The sequence below is a fragment of the Equus asinus genome, chromosome 11 (assembly GCF_041296235.1).
Source record: "Equus asinus isolate D_3611 breed Donkey chromosome 11, EquAss-T2T_v2, whole genome shotgun sequence".
Taxonomy (NCBI): domain Eukaryota; kingdom Metazoa; phylum Chordata; class Mammalia; order Perissodactyla; family Equidae; genus Equus; species Equus asinus.
This window is the reverse complement of record NC_091800.1, coordinates 12,180,074-12,201,416: the sequence shown is the minus strand read 5'-3', so window position 1 is coordinate 12,201,416 and position 21,343 is coordinate 12,180,074. Positions and strand designations below refer to the sequence as shown.

The following is a 21,343-nucleotide window of genomic DNA, read 5'->3' as shown; positions in this document are numbered from 1 at the left end:
CACACTCTTGGGCCCCACCCTAGACCTCTGGATCAGAGACTCTGGGGATGGGGCCCAGCAATGTGTGCTTTACCAAGCCTTCCAGTAGTTCCTGAAGCCTGCTAAAGTTTGAGAACCACTGAACTAGAGCAAAAGTTTGGATAGGATCCTAAAGTTATTCCTCCTTTTTGGAAGTAAATCGCAGCTCTATTTCAAATTCAATAAAAAAAAATTTTCATATTTTATACATGAAATTTCTTTTAGCATTTATAGTATTTAAAAACCAAGGAATCCTAGCCTAAAAATCTGATCCCATTCTCCTGTTCTCCTCCTTAGCAATTAAAATTGACTAAAAATATCTTTTCTTAAAGAGTTGGTTAATCTGAAGTGTTTTCTGTGTTAAATTTGTATGGTATTAGATGACAGAAACCACTTTGTTCCACTTAATTATGAAATATTTCCACTTCAGTAAGGCACAAATAGATACGTGATATCACTAAAACTATTCTAGAAAATTCCTTGGGATATTCATTTTGCTGTATAGGTATCTTGTTAACGTAGTTGTTAAAAATCACTTTTCCAATTTATTGACTCTAGAAAAAAAAATAGTGAAAAATTGCTATAGCCAATAGGGAAAGAGAGAAGACACTTTTCTGGCTCCCAAGCATCTTTAATCAATTCAATTTCTGAAACATTTCTTTCCCTGCTAATATTTTGATTTGATACTTGGTCTGGGGAAGTGAAAAATTTGTTTAGGTCAGCGTTTCCCAAATGGCATTCCTGCAGGTTGTCAAGTTGTTTCTCAAAGCAAAGATTCTATGGTAAATACATCTGGGAAATGCTGTGTTACAAAAAAGTTAAATAGGTAGATTCACTTCATGATTTCTTTGAGTTGTTAGTATGGCAGTATGTACTGTGAATCTCCAAGGGGGTATGTAGTACACAGCATTTGCCAGATTTTTTGAATAAAAATTTTTGGAAACAAACCAACAAAACCTTGTTTCTAAGGACCTTCTGCATTGACATGGAAATATTTGTTTTATGCACTCCTTCTTTGTAATGGTAATTTATGCAAAGTAATTTTACCTGTAAATTCCTTTGATGATTACCTTAGTTTGTAAAATACTCTACTAGCTGATTTTTGGTATCCTAAAACTAAAATATAGCCCCAGGGTATATGAAATGTACACCTAGACGCATCTCTGCTTTAAGTAACTCCTTTCATGTTTTATAAAAATATCACTTCTGGAATAATGTGTTTTAAGCAATTTAATAAGTATAAAATGAGCATGACAGATATTATTCAAATTAAAATTTATGTTAATTTTTTAAATTAAATTTTAAAGTTAAAATTTTGATAGTAGAGAAGGCCAGTTGATATTTTGACCTTATGGGTGATAAGGTAAAGTTATCTTAATTATTAATGTTTTTTCAATGAATATTTATTGAATATAATGTTATATAATGTTTTGCTCAATAATTAAGCCTTTAAGAAGAAATATTAGTTCTCTATTGCTGCCTAACAAAAATTACCACAAACAGAGGCTTCAAACAACACTCATGTATCAGTTCGAAGCTCTGCAGGTCTGAAGTCCAGCCAAGCATAGCCAGGTTCTCTGCTCATGGTATCAAGAGGCTGAAATCAAGATGTTGGCCAAACTGAGCTTTTGTCTGGAGGCTCTGGGAAGAATCCACTTGCTTCAGGTTATTGGCAGAATCCAGTTCCTTGCCACTGTGTAACTGAGGTCCCCATTTTCTTCCTGATTGTCTATAGGGCATTGCTCTCTGGTCTTAAAACCTGCTTTCAGGTCCTTTCCACATGGCCCTCTGTACCTTCAAGCCAGCAAAGGCGTGTCCAGTCTTTCCTGTGCTTTGAATCTCTGACTTCCTCTCTGCTTTTAATGATTTAATGTAATTAGGTCAGCCCCACCTGGGTAATCTCCCTTTCTTAAAGTTAACCACGTCATCTAACATAACCTAATCATGGTAATAATATCGCATTCACAGATTCCACCTACATTCAAAGGGGAGACGATTCTACAAAGATAAGGGTCATGTGGGGTCATCTTAGAATTCTGCCTACCACAAAGTATAAGACACATCCGAGTTCTCCAAAGTTTTAAAATTAGTCAGGAGCTAGAGATACAAATATGAACAGAATATAAATGTTAAAATGAATAGTACAACTAGTGCTGCGGTAATTTATAGAAGGGCAACATCAGTGAAATCAATCGATTAGAAAGGCCACATAGTTAAAAAAAAAAAAATTGTGCTAGACCCTGAGGGATAATAATAGCAATGTCTAACATTTGCTGAGTTATAAGTACTCTGCTGTTCACGTGTATTACCTCATTTGATCGTTACAAAAATCTTACTACAGTTATTCCCATTTTACAGTTGAGGAATCAGAAGCTTAGGAGAGGTGAAAGTGCTGGCAAGTGGCAGGACCAGGCGCAATGCCAAGGCAACGTGTTCCTTGTCACTACTCAATGTAACAAACCTTTGTTAGGTCATTACCCTGTGCTAGGCACTGTGTTAGATGCTGTTAATACAAAACTGAGATACACTTCTTGCCCTTGGGACTTCGCACTCAGAGAGAGGGTCAAGGAAACAATCATTGCCCTAGGGTATGTGAAGTGCAATAACAGAGTAGGAATCAAGTACAATGGCTTCACAAAAAAAGGAATGATCAACTCCACTTCAGTAGGTCACCAAGGGCTTATCAGAGGAGGTGACGCTTGAGCTAGATCTAAAGAATGAATAGTTCTCCAGGAGAATGTGGAGGGTTGAGATGGACAAGGAAAAATTCCAGATATGAACAAAGGCAAGGAAGAATGAAACCATGCGGCCTGCTTAGGGAAGTGTTCATGGATCCTGGTGGTTCTGTGTCTGGGTCTTGGGTAACTGGGAAAGATAAGAGATGAGGCTGGAAAAGAAGCCAGGGATCCAGTTATAAGGGGACTTCCAGGACATAATGGCCAGTTTGGATTTATCCCATAGGTAGGAAATCCATTGAGTTGTTTTAAGTAGGAGAATAACATGGACAGAGTTTTACCCAAAAATAATAATTTTAGCATTAATGGAGGATGTATTTGAGAAGAAAAAGAGTAGAGCAGGGCGATCAGTTAGAAGACTGCCATCACAGGGTGGATGAGCGATATCAGGAGCCTGAGGTGAGAGACGGGGCAGACGGATGTGAAGGGACAATGGATAGATGATGTCTGGTGACTGATTAGATGTAGGGTATGAACAAGAAAGGATTTAGGATGCCTCCTGGGTCTGATTTAGCTTGTTTTTTGGATGATGGTACCATTAACTGGCATAAGGAGGGAAAGGTAAATCCAGTGTCAGCCATATTAAGGTTCAGTTATCTGTGTTACATCCAAGTAGACGTCCAAACACGCTTGCAGGTGTTGCAGTCTTACGATGGGCACACGCACAGCCTACGGGAGCATTCACATGGCATGACTTCCTAAAGCCGATTCTAGGGAGATAGGAGTAAAAAGGAGGCAAGAGTGGAAGAGACCTTCCACAGAGCAAGTGGAGAGTGACTAGAGAGCCAAAAATGGGATAGTTGGGAGAAAATGGAATCCAGGTTAAGAGGGTTTGTATTTAATAATGTGGTTTTACAGTGGTGTACTCAGCATAGAGTGACGCAGGGACTGTGTCCAAGAGGTGAGCAGACTGTCCACTACGAGGCTTTCCCAGACACATTTTCCCTGGTGAGTTCACTATGGTCCTCAAATTCTCCAAAGGTTGTCCAAAAATTTTATTGATTTTATTTAATTGTCATTATTGTTTTTGGAGTGGAGGTGGTTCCATTTCTCAGCAGTGGCCTCTCATTAACCAAGCTCACCAAGTCTGATTAGTCACACAAATGCATACACCTGAAGGCAGCGCATTGATTTGCAGGGGGAACTATAATGGCAGCCTTTCTGGCTGACCAGGACCCGTTCTGTGGGAAACCAAACTGTTAGGAGATTGCTCTGGTATCATGAACTAGCGAGGGGATTGCTAGGTGATTCCAGTGTTCGCTAGTGTCAGAGCCTGAACTATCACATTCTCCCTTAACTGACATGGATGGACATTCTGGTTGACTTGACAGATGGATGTTGTCCACTCCTTCTGGGTCCTTAGGTTCCCTTTGCTAAGCCTTCTAGTCATATTTTTTTTCTAAGCCAGATTCATTGTTTACTTCTGCTTGCCAAATTACAATCACTTTTTAATCCTACCTCCCTGATATTACTCCCAGCTTTTGATTGCAGTTTTAGGCTATCCCCAAGCTCTTCAGTCACTCATTGACAGAGCAGGCATTCTCTTGATTTACTCCTGCTGATTACATCCATTGTATAGAGCGTTAACCAGGTAAATCGTGGATGACAACTCTCCAGGTCTTCAGGGGCAGCCCCCAGTCATCCCCTGTAAAGAAGAGTCAGAGAGGTTAGATCAGAAGGGTAGGCCTAGATTTAAAAGTTGTTAAAAATCTGGCTGAGGAATACATGCCTTGTCCCGTGACTACGGGGGAGACCCTGGAGGTGTGGGTTTGGGGCAGTGGGATGGCTCACTGAAATCCATGTTTGGAGGAAGTTAATCTGGGGCTGGGGGTAAACTGCGTTAGAGTAAGGAGAAAGGTCAAGAGCCCAGTTAAGAAGCTGAAACAATGGAATTAGATGGAATATGCAAGGCCAGAACTAAAATGGTAACAAAGTATGAAAGGAGTGCTGTGTGGAACAGTCATTTCAAAGAGAGAAACAAGATTTGATGACTGATGAGCTAAAGCAGATAAAAAAGAGGAAAACGTTGATATCCAGTGGTTCTCTGTATCAGCAGAAGATTGGTTCCAGGACCCCTGAGGATACCAAAATCCACAGGTGCTCAAGTTCCTTATGTAAAAGGAGGAAGTATTTGCAGATAAACTTCGCATATCCTCCCATATACTTTAAACCATCTCTAGATTACTTATAATACCTAATGCAATGTAAACAGTTGTTATACTGTTTTGTTTAGGGAATAATGACAAGAAAAAAGTCTGTACATGTTCAGTGCATCTGCAACCACCGTAAGCCTTTTGATCTGTGGTTGGTTGAATCTGTGGATGCAGAACCCAGATAACAGAGGCTGACTACTATTTTTCTTTAGTTATATGATTGTTATTGGCAGTGTTTTAGGTATTTTAATTAATATTATACTTTGTTTTAGGTGTATGTTTATGTGTAAAACTTGATTATTTCAGTGTGATGAATACTCTGTCAGGTTTGGCACTCCCATCCTGGTTCACTTAGTACATTTAATAGAATGAGCAACATCTTTAAAATTCCAACCCATAGGCTAATCTAGACTATTTTCCTTTCTCAAATCTCTTCAGGAAGAAATGCTCCTGATATAAGCAGTAAGTTTTGAAGAATCAGGAATAGAACTCTGAGAGAAACGCAGGGTAGTGGAGAGGAGGGGCGTGGAAGAGAATTGATCCCTCAGTCCGTGAGCATTTATTAAGCACTTATAATATACCTAAGGTTGTGTGAGATGCTGTGGGAGCTGTTTAACAGCTTCTTTTCATGAGGAGCTTAACTCCCTCTCAGGAGCCAGATCTTACTCTAAGAAACAACCAGAAGCAAGCAACATAAAATGGTGTATAACTGAGCTGCTAAGGCAGTGCATAGAGATCAGCAGTGTTTACGTACAAACTGAGTGAGGGGCCTCTGGAAGCCATAGCAGCGAAAACAAGGTGAGGAGGACTAAAAAGTCATAGCTTGAAAGGAGTAGGCAAACTGGGACCGTAAGTTTAGAAACAGATTCCAGGGGATTTATCCTTTCTTTCTCTCCCCAGAGGTTTATTCTTTGCAAAACACTTTTATGTGTATTAATCTCATTTTAGCCTTGACACAATCCAGCAAGGGAGGCAAGGTGAGGATTATAAGGGAGAAAGGATTTGAGAGAGATTTATGATGTAGAAATAGCAGGATTTTATGACCAATTAATCTTATGGTTGAGGGTGAGGGAAGAGTTGAGGATGACCCGCCCCCACTCACTCATTCACTCATTAAATCACTTGGACAACAAATGCTTCTTGAGGGTCTCTTAGGTGTCCTCTCAATGCACTGATGCTGGGTTTCCAGATTCCTGGCCAGGGCTACCAGGTGGGTTAGAGTGCCATCACCTGCTACAGGAAGTGGTGGGGCACGAATACCTGATGTTGAGGTCCTTCAGATTCCCACCCTGTGCGCTCAGGCTGCCTGGGGGACACCCAGGTGAAATTCACCAGTAGGCAATTTTACAGAAAAATGTGGCTTTTTCAGGAAAGGAATCTAGGACAAGAAGTAGATTTGGAAATTATTAGCCTATAGGTGAGAGTTAAAACCGAGAGTGGGTTAGATGACATAGGGAGATCTTGGTTAAGACACTGAACAATTCTGAGCCTCAGTTTCTATCTGTGGGAAATGAAGAAGGTAATATCTACATCACAGGTTTATCTTGGATCATATGAATGGGCCTAGAAAACAGCAAAGCGTTATATAAATTGAAAATATTATTACTGATATTTCATCACTATAGCATCAGCATATTCTCTAACCGAACAGCTTAGCAAATTCCTCAAATACCAAAATTTTGCACTAATATTCCTCCATTATCTCATTATCGTCAGGCCCCCAGGCAGAGGTCAAAAGTTAAATATGAATAGGTCTTGATATCTGGGCTTTGCATAGAAATTAAGAATATTAGATTAATTCATAACTGTATTTTGGATATGAAAGGCATATCTGATCAGGACCGAGGCAGGAAGATCATGCCAGGCAGAGTGGTTGTGTTGTTGTTGAGCTTGATTTCTAGAAGCACAACTAATGAATGATTAATGGGCAAAAAATATTTTGAGATATTCTGACCATTGAAAAGTGAGGAGGAGGGGAAATTTAGAGAAATTTGAGAGAAAAATTCAAGTTGTGATCAGGAAACCCCCTGATAGTCAAAATGAAAGACGAGGGGGAAAGCCAGGATACCTTTAGAAAGATATTCAAAGCAACATTGAAGGGGACTAAATTTAGGAGCACGGTTTTGATTGAGTACAAGGATGAAATAGGTGACAAAGAGGGTTTTTTTTAAAGGTCTGCTTTTTTTTTTTTGTCATTTTCCGCTCCATAAGACTAGTTTAAAAAGTTCTTAGATTAATCTTTATTTCTTGGATGATGTTGCTATAACTAACTCCCTGGATTAGAACCTGACTGGGAATATTAAAGAACACATTTATGCTCCGTTTTTAATTTTTTATAAAGTATGATATGAGAGCAGTGGCTCAGTGTCACAGCCAGTCAGTCCATTAACTTTTCTGGCTTTTGTTAATTGATGACTGGGCACATAGGTATGTCTGCTGTGAGAGTAGCCACATATCTCAGAAGTTAAATGGGGAAGGAAGACGGGTCACCTTGTACTGGAAACTTGCTTAACTCTACTGTCAGCAAAACAAGGTGGGTAGTTTCCTGAAATTTTAGTTCTTGAGGCCTCAAAAATTCAAACTGCAATGTTAGTCTTCCTAAGACCATAGAAATTAGTGTGGAGTGTCGTTTATTTGTGTTTTTGCAGTGACAGAAACTAAAGGAACCAGATACTTTATTCCGTCATTCAGTCATTCATCAGACATTTATTGAGGCGTTTCTATGTGCCAGACGTTGTGCTAATTGCTAGGGATACATGGATGAAGAAAAAGTCCTTGCTCTGAGGAATCGTCCAGTCTAGTGGAGACAACACCAGGGTTAAGGCCAGAGCACGCTTTGCACAGGTGGTGCCACTGTAGCTGACTCTGAAAGGATCAGCAGCAAGTGGCCAGTTGGATTAGGAGTTGAAATCCCAGACAAGGGAGAGAACTCAGTAGGGGGTTTAGAAAAGTTCATGTTGTAGTGGGAGATGGTCCTCTTACTGGCAGAAGCTTCAGTTGGAGAGTTAGTTAGGCTCAGAAGGGCCTTGCGTGTCATTCTGAAAAAACTGGATTTTTACCTTGAATGTGACGGGAAGCCTCCTGAAGAACGGTAAGGAGTCAGACACTCTGATCTCCTTGCTTTGGGGGAAACACTTTTCTATAGACTGAGTCAGTTTGAGAGCAAGGATGGTTGTGTTCATCTTTGTACCCCCACAGTTTTCTTACAAACATTTTTGAGCTCCTTCTAAGTGAGCACCCTGAGACTCAGGGATGCAGGAGAAATAAGCCTCAGCCTCTGCCCTCTGAGGCCCAGTGGGGAGGGAGTGATGCAGACAGACAGCTGCACACCTGGGGTGAAACACTCAGCGTAAAGGACTAACAGGAGCCCAGAGCAGTGCGCCTAACTCGGTGGGGAGGCAGCAAGCCATGGGTTTCCTGAAGAAGGTGAGGCTTTGAAGAATGCATAATCTAGCCAGGCAAGGGAGAGCTGGAGGAGCTTTCAGAGAGAGGAGAGCAGAAGGCGCAGCGAGCAGAGGGAGGTGAGAAGCTGGAGTGTGTGTGGATGGACGACATTAGGTGTGTTGCAGAGAAATTATCCGTTGGGAGGCAGAATGACCACTGGAGCAAAGCCTGGAGGAAGTGGGGAGGAGGGGTGAAGGGTGAAAGTAGACACAATGGGCAGGAACAGGAGGGACACGTCCTCAGGCGAGACTGGAGAAAAGAAGAAAGGGTGGATGTGTCTATAGATTGGTTTAAAGAGGAGGTTAGTGATAGACAAGGTTTTAATAAACGTTTATTCAGTCAATCAAATAATAGTCTCTCCTTAGCACCACACTTGGATGGTTCAGGGAAGGCTTCTTATCTTTCCTTGGCCAAATGCTTGCTTCCTCTCCTCCTAAAGCTCTCCACAGTTGAGTAGAAAGTGCCCCTTCAGTCCAGAAGCCAGAAGGAAAGTCAGCAGATCTTAAATGCTTCTAACCAAAAAGCCGCCCCTCCCCCCATCCTTGCCCCCTAGGTTTGAAATCCTTCACCACTTCACCACTCCTACCTATCAGAGGTCCCAGATGTCTCACCTGGGAGGGGGGTGGGGAAGGGCTTCAAGCCTTGCTCCACCTCCCAGCCCCAGGGTGAGGTGCTTTGTGCTGCCTCCTCATCTTTTCCTGATGCAGATGGCTGTGGCTCTCTCCCTTTCAGGCAGTTTGGCATTTCTGTGGAAACTGTTTTCTTCTCTCCTCAAATCTGTCTCCTTGTTGTCCTCTGATTACTTCCAGGAGAGGATGGAAGTAAGTGAAGAGAAAGATGGGATGAAAAAAAGCAGGCTTGACTATAAAATGGTTGTACTCACTGAGGTGGTTACAGATGAAATGACGGCTTCAAAATAATCCAGTAAATAGCAGTACAGATGGAAACAGGGTTGTCAAGGCTGGACACCGGGTTCGTGGGATTTCATTACACTCTCCTCTCTACTGTTGCATGTTTGTAATTTTCCATAATAAAAAGTTGAAAAATAAAAGTTGGTATTTGAAAATGCTGTGAATTTACAATAATACTTCGTTTTTGCCAGTTAATGTGAATAAACTTATATTACTTCCCAATCAGAAAAACTGGAGGAACTGTCTGATGAGAACATTGCTGGTTTGAATCTCTCTTTTCCTCTCTCACCTCTAATTCCAGTCTTTGACCACGTTATGTGGTATTTTCCCTCTTTGGTTTTAATCAGAATTACCCCACAACTTCATTCCTTCTGTCTGAGCATGCTTGCAAAAGGGGTACCTTCCTTTTTGGGTAACCCTTATTGTAAGGGTAACCCTTATTGTAAAGAAGTTGCCATTTAAACCTAACCCAAACCTTCCTCTGGTCTAAACTCTTCTTTCCACCCCAGCTACAACTTTGATGTGATGGGGAGTTGCTGGTCGTCATACCTGTTTTTAAATTACCCCCTTGGGCGTCTCTAAATTAAAGAATCTTTTTTGTGCAGCTTTTTCGTAGGTTAAAACATAGATGTTTTAAAAAGAAGTGTCTAGAGCTTCTCTAGCACTGAAAAGATGCAAAACAAATTTCAGATATAAAAGATTATTTTCGGTTGAGACCACATTGTGATTGAGAAACTTGAAGACAAGTACCTATATGAGTCAAAAGATAAGGAGCCAACTAGCAAGAACAGCGGATGTTTCGGGTGGAGCGTGTCTCACAGGCCGGGCCGAGTAGTTCACGATCAGCCTCTCTACCTGTTCCCTCCAGGCCTGCCCCACTTCATTCCACCTTCTTAGTGGCTCTGTATTTTCCTCAGGATAAAACCCAAATTTCTTAAAGGGCATGTAAGGTTACTCAGTTCTCTTTCCTGGATGCCTCAGAATTCTGCTGACTTCTCCTTGGGTGCCCCCAAAGCGTCAGTCTGTACGTTACCTTGACCATTGCCTTCCCTGCTCCAAGTTCCTTAGGCTCAGGTGTAGTCTCCTTTGCCTTTGCCGTACCTGTGCTTAGCACCCAGGAGCTTCCCCAAAGAAAGCCTGGTGGCATCAGCTACCCTGAAGAACCGTAACAGCTCCAGATGAAGACAGCTAATCAAACAGACCCTTAGGCTGGCGACAGAAATGTTACTTTTCTAATAGGAGAGGAACATTCCCCCTAAAGATATAGGACAGAATATAATAATGATTTTATTTTGTTTATTTATTTTTATTGTGTGCTCACTAGGAGACAGGCATTATGCTAAACCTTTATCTACTTTACTTTTATTTATTTTTACCTAAGCTGCTCCCCCTCCTTTACGCTCCCCCTCAACGCACACATCCCTCAAATCAGTTAAGAATGTGAACTCTGAAGCCAGTTGCCCGGATTTGAAGGCCAACTCTGCCTCTTTTTAGCTTATTAGTTTGGTGGACAAATTAGCTGACCTCTTGTGCCTTAGTCTCCATGTTTGTAAAATGGGTGTGATAACAGTTAATACTTCATGGAACTGAGAGAACTTAAAGAGTTACTATATGTTAAACTTTTAGAACAGTGTCTTGCACATAGTAATGGTTAAATAACTGTTAACTACTAATGTTATTATTTCAAGATAATTAAAATTGCTGGGTTTTTGTGTGCTTTAAAATATTTTCTATACTTTTTTTTTTTCCAGTGCAGTTTTGGACTCTTAAGACTTTTTGTAAATCAACTAACTTCTCTTTATCTATTAAAATCATAGGGTTACCATAATCAATCCTATCTAATTGCAGCTGTTGGCATCCTTTTTCTAAGAAATCTGACGAGGAAGGTAGAGCTATGAAACACTCCTCTCTTTGTAGAAAGTAATCGTGAATCTATCTATATAAGATAATCTATGTAAGTAAACAGAAAAAGTCTGGAAGAAAATACATCAAACTTTAACAGTATAACTACTATTGGAGGGGAGAAGTGACATGGGCGGGCCCTCAGGAGGACGACTTTGACTTTTTATTCTATACGCTGCTATATCTGAATGTTTTACAATGAGCATATATTTACATATTATTATATATTTTTGGTCTGTTTTGTTCACGGCTGTAACTGTAGCGCCTCCATCATTGCCTGCCTATAAAAGAAGTTCAATAAGTATTTGTCAAGTGAATGGATAAATAAATAAATTACATTTTACATGTGAAAAAAAAAGTAGTGTGCACAATAACTTGGTAAGTTTGTGTATGGCTCTCTCAAACTTGCTAATTTTTAAAATCCAATTCCAAGACAGATTTATGGAAGAGATGCTCTTCAACAATTTAAGAACTATTCTTGGAATATTCTGAATGGGTCCTGGCTTAAAAAAATTCAGGCTCTGAATTTGATTTTTGGCTGCAAAATTTGGCTATGAAAGGCGTTTCCACAGTATATCTTTTAATCAATCTGTTATAAAGCGTGTACAATAATTATTTTTCTTATCTAATATAAGAAAATGAGATGCTGTGACTGAGGGACTATGTTACGGTTTTGCTTGTGTTCGGTCTTGTCTTTAATTTACCTGGTTTAAGTTTCACTTAGACAGCAGTGGAAGTAAGTCCACGGTAGTTTTCTATCTGGGTTAAAATCTGTGTTTGCACTTACCCTCCCTGATAAACTTGTTTTATGCAGATTAAGAGAAATACTTGTTGATAGGTATCTAAAATGCTGGAATAGTGTTGTTTATATTATTATTTAAACGTGTTTACTAATCATAGTGTGATTATTTACAATATCTGGCATATTTCATCTTGTTTGCTGAAATGGAAGTTACTTGTTATTTTTGTTTAATGCATTTATAAATATGTAAAATAATGATGTGTTTATTGTAATCTGACCTTTCCTCTAAAACAGAGATTCTTAAGCCTTCTGGAGGCCATAAACCTGTTAAGGATCTGATGAAAGTGATCAACCTTTGCACCAGAAAAATGTACACATTTGAAGCTGGTTTCAAACCTCAGATTAAAAATTCATGTTCTAAATCATTAAAATGCACGGAGATATCCGTGGATATCTTCACATCCATAGTTTCCATACATGTTTAACTTAAAACCATGAAATTTGACCAGGGCTCCTTGCTTTTGTATTGATGGCAACTTTCACATTTAACCTGTGGCTCTTCAAGTTATCAAATTCCTATATTAAAATATCATATCCACTTCTCCAGGTATGAGGGACTCAGGTGACCCCAGGATGATTGGCAGGTGGACTTCAGATTCACGTTAACCAAACCCCAGTGGCTTGGGGCAGAGTTTAATTTTGTTTAAGTCAATTAGCAATTTTCTGAATTCTTCAGATAAATTCATTACATAATTATTTAAAGGTGATGTAACTAAAGGGTTGACTTCTTAAGATTCCTTTCTGGTCTTGTGATCCTCAGAAGTTCGAGACTAGCAACTATGGTTTTTCAAAAAGAAGAGCGAGTACACAATTAATAAAAGGTTATTTCTTACACTTTGTGCCTCTGTGAGAACTAGAAAGGAGAATAGTGGTTTTTAAGTGTGGTTTGGGGAATGCTCATGATAATGGGAAGATCAGTGTTGGGACAGGCCACAAGGCTGTGTGAAAGACAGTGCTACAGAGAGAACTCAGTTTGAAACAAGAAAAAAGAGAAGTGGAGAAGGCATTGAATTAAGAATTAAGGACGGGGGAGAGCCACAATTCTTGAAAACTTATAATCAAGAGACTATCTGGTGAAAAGCCACCCAATCTGGAGATCAGAGATTCAATGGCCCATTTCAGACCTAAGCACACATCATTCAGTTATAATTAGTGGGAAAAGGAAGGGGTTGGGGTGATTTCTGGCCCAATCTTCAGGACAAAGAACTTGCTGACTTCCTACACTAAGAAACTTTTCTAGATTTGGGATATTTGAGGCAAGAATTGTTGGAATTGTAACAATTCCATAACTAGACTTGTGGGGGAAAACCCTAAGAGGATAGAGTAAATGGTGATAATCTTGCAGAGGAAACCAAACCCAGCAGTCTCCCTCAGCCCCTCCAGAAGCTATCACTCCTCTCAAGGCTCTCCCACTCCTGCTGGATCCCAGCAGAATAAGGAAACGTATATGAGAAGAGAAATTCCAAAAGAAGAACACTGAATTCGTCCAACCAGAAGTCCTTATTGACCTTAGGAGCATCTGTTTTTGTAAGTTAAAGAAAATGGAGTAAGTGGTGAATCCCAGGATGGAATAAATGTTGAATAATCACTTGAGGTGTTCAGCTGTGAGTGAGAAGAAGCGATGGGTTGGTGCAGTGATGTTGAACAAATGTCTTCCACGTTGGAGGGTCCTAGTTATATTTAAAGGAGAAGAGGAAAGAGCCAAAGGAAAGAGCTAAGGGATAATTCTGGAAAAAGAAGAGATGACTGAGGACTTTCCAGTCTCTGTCTAGGATGGCAGGGCAGGAGGGCTGAACACCAGGAAGGCTGAATGCCAGGAATGCCTCTTTACAGGATGGTTTTCCTGTGTAGAGGAATATTAGCACTGAATTTCTAAGAAGAGTAGAAGAGACATTACGTGTAAGGCTCTGGGGACGATGAGAATGTTGACGGTGTGTGTTAGGAAGGTGGGTCTTGTTGATCTGATGGAAGGAATGTCTGTATGAAGGAATAAATAACCATCACCCTGAAGTTGACTGTAAAGAAAAAAAAAAAACTAAAACTTGTTCAATTGTCTTTCCTCTTAAATGACTCAAAGTGTCAAGGAAATTGCCTGGAAAAGCAATCCTCCACCTCATCCATTGAATATGTTGTACTTTACTTTTGAAAATTCAACAGCAAAGATGCAACGGCTTATTTATAAAGAATCTTCTCTCTCTGATAGTTTAGCTTTTTAGCTACGTAGAGAAAGGCAAGTTAGGACACTGGTTTCTTAGTCCATTTCCCTACACGTTTTTTGGTGAGGCTTTATTTGATGCTCAGTGTCTGAACTGCCCGGTACTTTTACATAAATGCAGTTCCCAGATATGTGTGTTGCCAACATTTCTTGCTTCTAATCACTTGCCACAGGTGCCCAGTAGCTATCAGGGATAGAACTGATGGTTCGAGGAGGAGGCAGGCCCATGTCTCACATTGTGTGTCTAGGCAGATTGTTGAAAAGGCAATTACTTATTAGGGCCTAGAGTTGGGTCAGTAACTGATAGGAGGCCTGCAGGGAGGGGTGGGTGTGGAGGTGAGCTGCATTTGCTATCAAGAGCAGTAAACATTTCATAAATAAGCAGAATTGGTAAGGAAAAAATTCTCTCCTGTCTTCAACTCTCACCCTCTTCCTTCCTTTGGCCACCCCTCCTTCAGGTGTCTGATGGTGTCATAAAAATTTTTTTGACAAAATAACCCTAAATGTTTGAACTTACTGCAAGTTAATATACATGAGCTTTGGAACTAAAAAGGTTGATGGCATGTTAGGCTGCATTTCAGTAGTAGAGCATCAGAAGAAAGGAGACGATAATGCCACCTTCCATCTAGAGGACTGTATTGTTTTAGGTGTCCCATTTTGAGAGAGACACTGATCAGTTTGGATCACAATCAGAGAAGAATAGCTAGAGCCACCATGTTACCTGAGGAATGGCAAAAGTCCTGGAAAAAGAAGACCCGGGCACTGTTTTCAGATATTTGAAGGGTTGTCTGCCAGGTGGAAGAGGGAAGTGTTATTCAGTGTCGTTCTAGAGGGCAGAACTGGGAGCAATGGAAGGAAGTGACTAGAAAAGATATATTGGATTAAAATAAGAAAGAAATTTCTACTGGTTGGAGTTGTTCAAAAGTGGAATGGGAAAAAAGTTAACTGCAGAACAGCATTAGACGTATGATCCAATTTTCTCTTGAAATTGTACACAGAGGTCTTTGAGCAGTGGGGGGACAGCATCATTGCTTTAGAAAAATGATGCTAGCAGCAGGTTAGAAGGTGCACGAGAGAAGCAGGCAAGGATGGCCAGTTAATACACTATTGAAATAATCTAGGCAAGAGATGATGGGAACCTAACCTGGGCTAGTAACAATGGGCCTTCAAGGTTAGAGATGACCCAACTGTCCATCGAAGGATGACTGGATCAACAAATGTGGTTTATACATACAGTGGGATATTATTCAGCCTTAAAAAGGAAGGGAATTTTGACACATGCTATAAGTGGATGAACCTTAAAGATATTATGCTAAGTGAAATAAACCAGTCACCAAAGGACAAGTACTGTATGATTCCACGTATATGATGTACCTAGAGTAGTCATATTCTTAGAGACAGAAAGTGGAATGGTGGTTGCCACGGGCTAGGGGAAGAGAAGAAGGAGGAGTTAGTGTTTAAAGGGTATGGAGTTTCAGTTTGGGAAGATAGAGAAGTTCTCGAGATGGATGGTGGTGATGGTTGCACAACAATGTGAATGCACTTAATGCCATTGAACTGTACACTTGAAACTGGTTAAAATGGTAAATTTTTGTTATGTATATTTTGCCACAATTTAAAAATACACTTCTGAATTTTTTAAAAAGAGAGAAAGAGAAATTTAAGAAAGAGTTTAAAGGTACGAAGAAGGAAGAGTGAAAGTAGTTGCCAAGCTGTCTAGCTCAGCTGACTAGGGAGATGTTGAGGCCCTTAGCCAAGAAAGAACATTAACCAAAAAGAGAAACAGGGTTGAGAGGAGATTATGAGCTCAGTTTTAGAAGTGTGAAGTTCAAGTGGCCTGAAGAACGTTTAGTTGGAGATTTTTTAAATAACTTTATTGAGATGTACACAGTAAATTGCACCTATATAAAGTATACATTTGAAAGAGTTTTGACAGATGCATGCACACATGAATCCATCCCAACCAAGATACCAAACATTTCCATCATCCTCAAAGTTTTCTCATACCCCTTACCCTCATCCACCCCTGCCCCAGACCACAGCTAATCTGCTTTCTGCCACTTATAGATCACTTTGCATTTTCTAGAGTTTTATATAAATGGAATTATACAATATGTAATTTTTGTGTATCTGACTTATTTCACTCAGCATAATGATTTTGAGAACCATCCATGTTGTGTGTATCAGTAGTTCATTCCTTTTTATTACTGACTGATATTCCACTGTAAAGAATTCCACAGCTTGTCTATCCATTTGTTTATTATTGAGCACTTGGTTTGTTTCTAGTTTTTGACTATTACAAATAAAGCTACTGTGAACACTCCAGTAGAGTCTGTGTGGACATTTATTTTTGGTTCTCTTAGGTAAATACCTGGAGTGGAATAACTAGGTCCAATGGTAGGTGTATATTTAACTTTTTAAGAAACTCTTAGTTTTCCAAAATGGTTGTACCATTTTATATTCTCCCAGTAGTTGTTCCACATCTTCATCAACACTTGGTATTGGAACTTTTTAGCTTTAGCCATTCTAATTGGTGTATAGTGGTATCTCATTGTGGTTTTAATTTGCATTTTCCTGATTACTGTGGATGTTGAACATCTTTTCATGTGCTTATCAGCCACTAATGTAACTTCTTTTGTAAAGTGTCTGTTCAGATCTTTGCCCATTTAAAAAATTGCTTCGGTTATCTCTTTCTTATTGAGCTGTAATAGTTCTTTATATATTCTGGATCCCGGTCCCTTATCAGATTTATGTATTGCAAATATTTTCCCATTCTATGCCTTACCTTTTTATTTTCTTAACAGAATATTTCTAAGAGCAAATTTTAAATTTTTGATGAAGTTCAGTTCATCAACTTTTTCTTTTATGGAAATTTGTTTTTGTGTCCTATAGAGACATTTTTACCTCCCTCAATATTGAATAGATTTTCTCCTCTGCTTAACTCTAGGAGTTTTCTAGTTTTAAGTTTTGCATTTAGGTCTGTCATTCATTTTGAGTTAATTTTTGTGTCTAGTGTGAAGTAAGGGTCAATGTTAATTTTTTTCCCCAAATGGCTATGTAGTTGTTCCAGCAAAATTTGTTGAAAAGATTTTCCTTTCTCCCATTGAATTGCCTTACCGTCCTTGTTGAAAATCAGTTGACCATATACATGTGGGTCTATTTCCAGAGTCCCTATTCTGTTCCAGGTAGAGGTATCTAATGAGATATTTGAAATGGGAAATTAGAGCTCCTTTTATGCTGACTATCAGCAGTGTATGTTTGCCCAGCCCACAGAGAAAAGCATGTTTCCTCAGGAAAGTCTACCTACCGCCGTCAAGTTTGCTTATCAATTCTTAAATTCTTGATTGAAATATATATTTCTTATGGGCTAGAATCAGAGCCAGGACCTACAATTATAAGGCAAAGGGAAATATGAAAACTTGGATTTACACTTAGTCGAATGCACAATGGCACAAAGTATTTGGGAGACTTAATTGTTTGCAACACTAAACTTATTCATGTATTATTTCTGTGGAAAAATTTACAGGATAAAGAACTGAAAATGCCTAGAAGACAGCTTAAGAATCTGAGAACTTTCTCTGCAAAGACAATCAGGAATCTGGACATCTTTTTCTTATTTGTATTCATGCCGCATAAAGTCATCTTCCAGGGCCCCAGGATCACTTGCCGTGTTTCCTTGGCATCCGTGTAGATGTGCGGGCCTTTCTTTCTATCTCTAGGGTCCAGGAATCGCAGTGCTTTACAAAAAGGGATTCAGCCACTATCTGAGAATAGTGCTCGGCCCACCTTATAGAGGTTCAAGAAATATTTATTTTGTACCATTAAGGTTCTGTCTCTTATTTCCCTCCATGCATCTAGGTACAATGACCTGCGGAAAGAAGGAAACTGGTCCAAAAGATTAAGTTGATTATAAATAATTTTAAATAAGTATGAGAACAAGTTTGAAGACATAACAGAAGACACTAAATATGAAATTCAATTTTAGTGGATCATTTAAAAGGATAGAAGAATTTGCGAAGAACGTGTATTCAGAAGCATGTGACCCAATGGACCCAGGGAATCCTGGGTTTTCTGTTTGTATTCTGATTTTGGCACACATCTTAGAAATGCTAACCTCTGTTCCTGATCTCAATGAGAGCTATTAGGAGAAATCCATAACGACTGCTGAAACATGCTTATTTAATAACAAGTAAATTTAAAAATATATTCTACACAAATCCTTTTCCACTTACATATGCAGTGTTCTTTGCTTTTACAATTTTAAATTTTGACCCTCTTTCCATCAGTACAAACTGCATATTCTTAGTAAGAAAAATAAAGTTAGTCACTCAGGAATTAACTTTATATCCTTCAACAGGAGTTTTTGAAAGTGCCTGGAATTTAAAAGTTACAGGATTTTGACTGTTGAATTAACGATTTTTCTGGAGGAAGAGTGTCAAATCCACCAGTTACTAAGCCTGCTCCATAAAGTCACTCAAAAACGTATTTAGACTCCACAGCAGTAAACAGAAAGAAGAAAAATTTTCCCGACATTTGTGTTTTTGAATGCTTGCTGTGCTGAATATTTGCCCTGAACGTTCGTGTTTAACGTTTTGTCTAATTAATTGAATTCAGGTCCTCTTCTTCGGTTATTATCTATATATCTACATATCCAAATATCTACATCTGTATCTATATGTGTGTGTGTCTGTGTGTGTGTCTGTTAGCTGTGTGGAAGATGGCATAAGATATCATTAAGTTTTCTATAATTGCAAAACTTGTTTGCTGCCTGGAATCATGTGAAGCCAATGGATGCATTTTGAGCCCTTATTCACTATTAGTTCTTGATTTACTACTTTGGACCTTTTGGGTCTGAAACTTTTTATGGTTATCTCCATGGCAGCAATTCTGATCCATTCTTGATGATGTTGCACTAACTACCTTAGCATCTAAATTAGAAAATAAAAATAATGCTGGTCAGAGTTTGTTCTGTTTAGAGTGATACTTTCCAATTTTATTGCATTTTTATTATTTTAAATTTGCCAATAGTAATGTATAATTACTTCCATTTTGGACACCATTTAGTATATAAACATAAAGTTTGTGCGACCACTTGGTATATTTGGTTGGGTCCGAAGGTTACAACAATTCTGTAACTTTTTAAAGACCTTGGCAAAATGTCTTCCCCCTTGATTTCAAATCATTATTTTGTGAGGAAAATTTAATTAGAAAAAATGTTTCTTTTCTAAGTGCAGGCCCATCCATTGAGCCAATAAAGAATTTGTTTGAAAATAATTCCCAGCTATAGAACTACTAAGAGAGTAAATTTTTTCCCTCTAATTAGTATCTTAGATTTTTTTTTAACCAATGCCAAATGCAATGTGAGCTTAAGTTTTTTAGTTCAGTTCTAAACTTAGAACCCGTGATTTTCAAGTGGGTTCTAAATTTGGCAAAAATGTCTTCTCCCTGCCATAGTAGCTGGTGTTTTCCCATTCTTAAGGGTTCACACATCTTATTTTCTAAGCAAGCGGTACTGTTTTTCTTCACTTTTTAATAATTTTTTCCATTTTCCCTTTATGGAATATCAAATGTGATGGCACCATTTTTGGACCACAGAATAAAATAGATAGGGTAGCTTTTTGAAAGAAGAAGGGAGGAAATGGTAAAGGGGAAAAAAAGTTGTTTAGCCTGTTTCTTACAATGAAAAGACAAATACAGTACGTCTTAGATACTGAGTGACACAAAGTTTATATATAGGTTGGTAGAAATCACCAAGTTAGAATTCAATCTAGAAACTTATTTTTTCTGCAGATTTCTGCATAAGTCCAAAGAAGTCCTGGCCCCTCCCTGAGGAAAACTTGGGAAAGAATGTCCCATTCAATCACCATTTCAAGAAGTGCGTCCCACAAAGCCCTCTCGCACTGTATGCTCTTTGCTGGATGTTTAATCCCACTCCTTGCACATGAGGACACCGAGACAAAGCACAGACCTCACTGGGTGCAGAACTCAAAGCTGGTGCACTGGGGCACTGGCCTCTGTGGAGTCTAGGCTCCTCGTGTGTGGCTGTTGTAGGGGAAGCAGCCTCTTCCTCATTCTGCAAGGTGTCGGAGGGAAGGATATCAAGATCTCCCCCCAAAACAGGCACCCGCACGTCTCTCACTCACCTGCGTTTATCTCTGCCCTTCAGCTCCAGGCTCAGATCTCTCTCTGACATATTCCTTGTATCCTTTTTTCTCCCGTTCAAACCATGTTTTCATTAAAATGACCCAGAGAAAAGAAGATTGGCATGAAGAGAAAGGTGAAACGGGGCTTTTATTCCCTGCTGGGCCAAACTCTGGGGACCTGCTTCCTCAGCTGCACACCTCTGCAGTGGTATGTATCTGTTGCAGCAGCTTCTCTTCCGTCCCGTGATTACGTGGTTCAGGCATTTCTACACGTCACCCCAGCCCAGAACGACAAAGCTCAAGCTTGCTCTCTCACATAGAGCATTTCCCAGCACTTCCCTAGAGATCTTGGCAAATAGGCATCCTGTTTGCTCAGGTCTCTCTGGTCCTTGCCTTCTTCTCTGCTAGGAAGGAAGAACCATTGGGCCTCTTCTAGCAGGGGAGGCCTCCAACAACAAGAGAGCAGCCTTGACGGTCTCGTCCAACAGGTTCCCCTGCTTTATTTTTCTCTTGCTTCTGCAGTGCCAAGAGGGGAGGACTAGAATACTTAAGATATTTCCCACTCCCAGTCTTCCTGGGGACTAAGCATTCTGACTACCAGACTCCAGGCAGAAGCAGCAGTAGAATTTTCTGGGATAGATGGCCCTCCCATCCTCCATACCACTTCCATTGGCAGCTGTCTCCCCTCCCCACCCCGCAAGTGTTGGTAGAATTCCATCGACCTCAACATTCCTAGAGTGGCTGGAATTGGCTTGGGCATCCACTGTTGATGGGAATGCAGCAAAGTGAACCAGCCGATGCACTGCCCTTGTAGATCATTCGAGTCCAGAGAATAGGTGTCTCCTGCCTCTAACAGTGGCCCAAAGGGCTATTCTATGAGAAAACGTTGTTGCTCTCTACCACGTCAGCCTCAAACTTTTAGGGTTACTCCACACAACATTCTGGCTTTCCTTAACAAGACATTATTTATCTGGCCTTGTCTCCAACTTCTCTGTTTTGGGCTTCAATCATCTGTCAAAG

The 21,343-nt window shown here is 39.8% G+C and overlaps 2 long non-coding RNA genes across 2 annotated transcripts in view; one reads left to right on the top strand and one right to left on the bottom strand.

Moving 5' to 3' along the window:
• LOC139046599 (uncharacterized) overlaps positions 1-21,343 on the top strand; it is a 106,231-nt gene that overhangs the window by 73,719 nt on the left and 11,169 nt on the right. The window lies entirely within an intron of this gene.
• On the bottom strand, positions 3,734-20,530 carry LOC139046600 (uncharacterized). The gene is made up of 3 exons (XR_011506847.1): positions 20,324-20,530; positions 8,962-9,152; positions 3,734-4,398 (listed from the first exon to the last, which is right to left on the bottom strand). It is a non-coding gene; the product is annotated as an uncharacterized lncRNA (long non-coding RNA).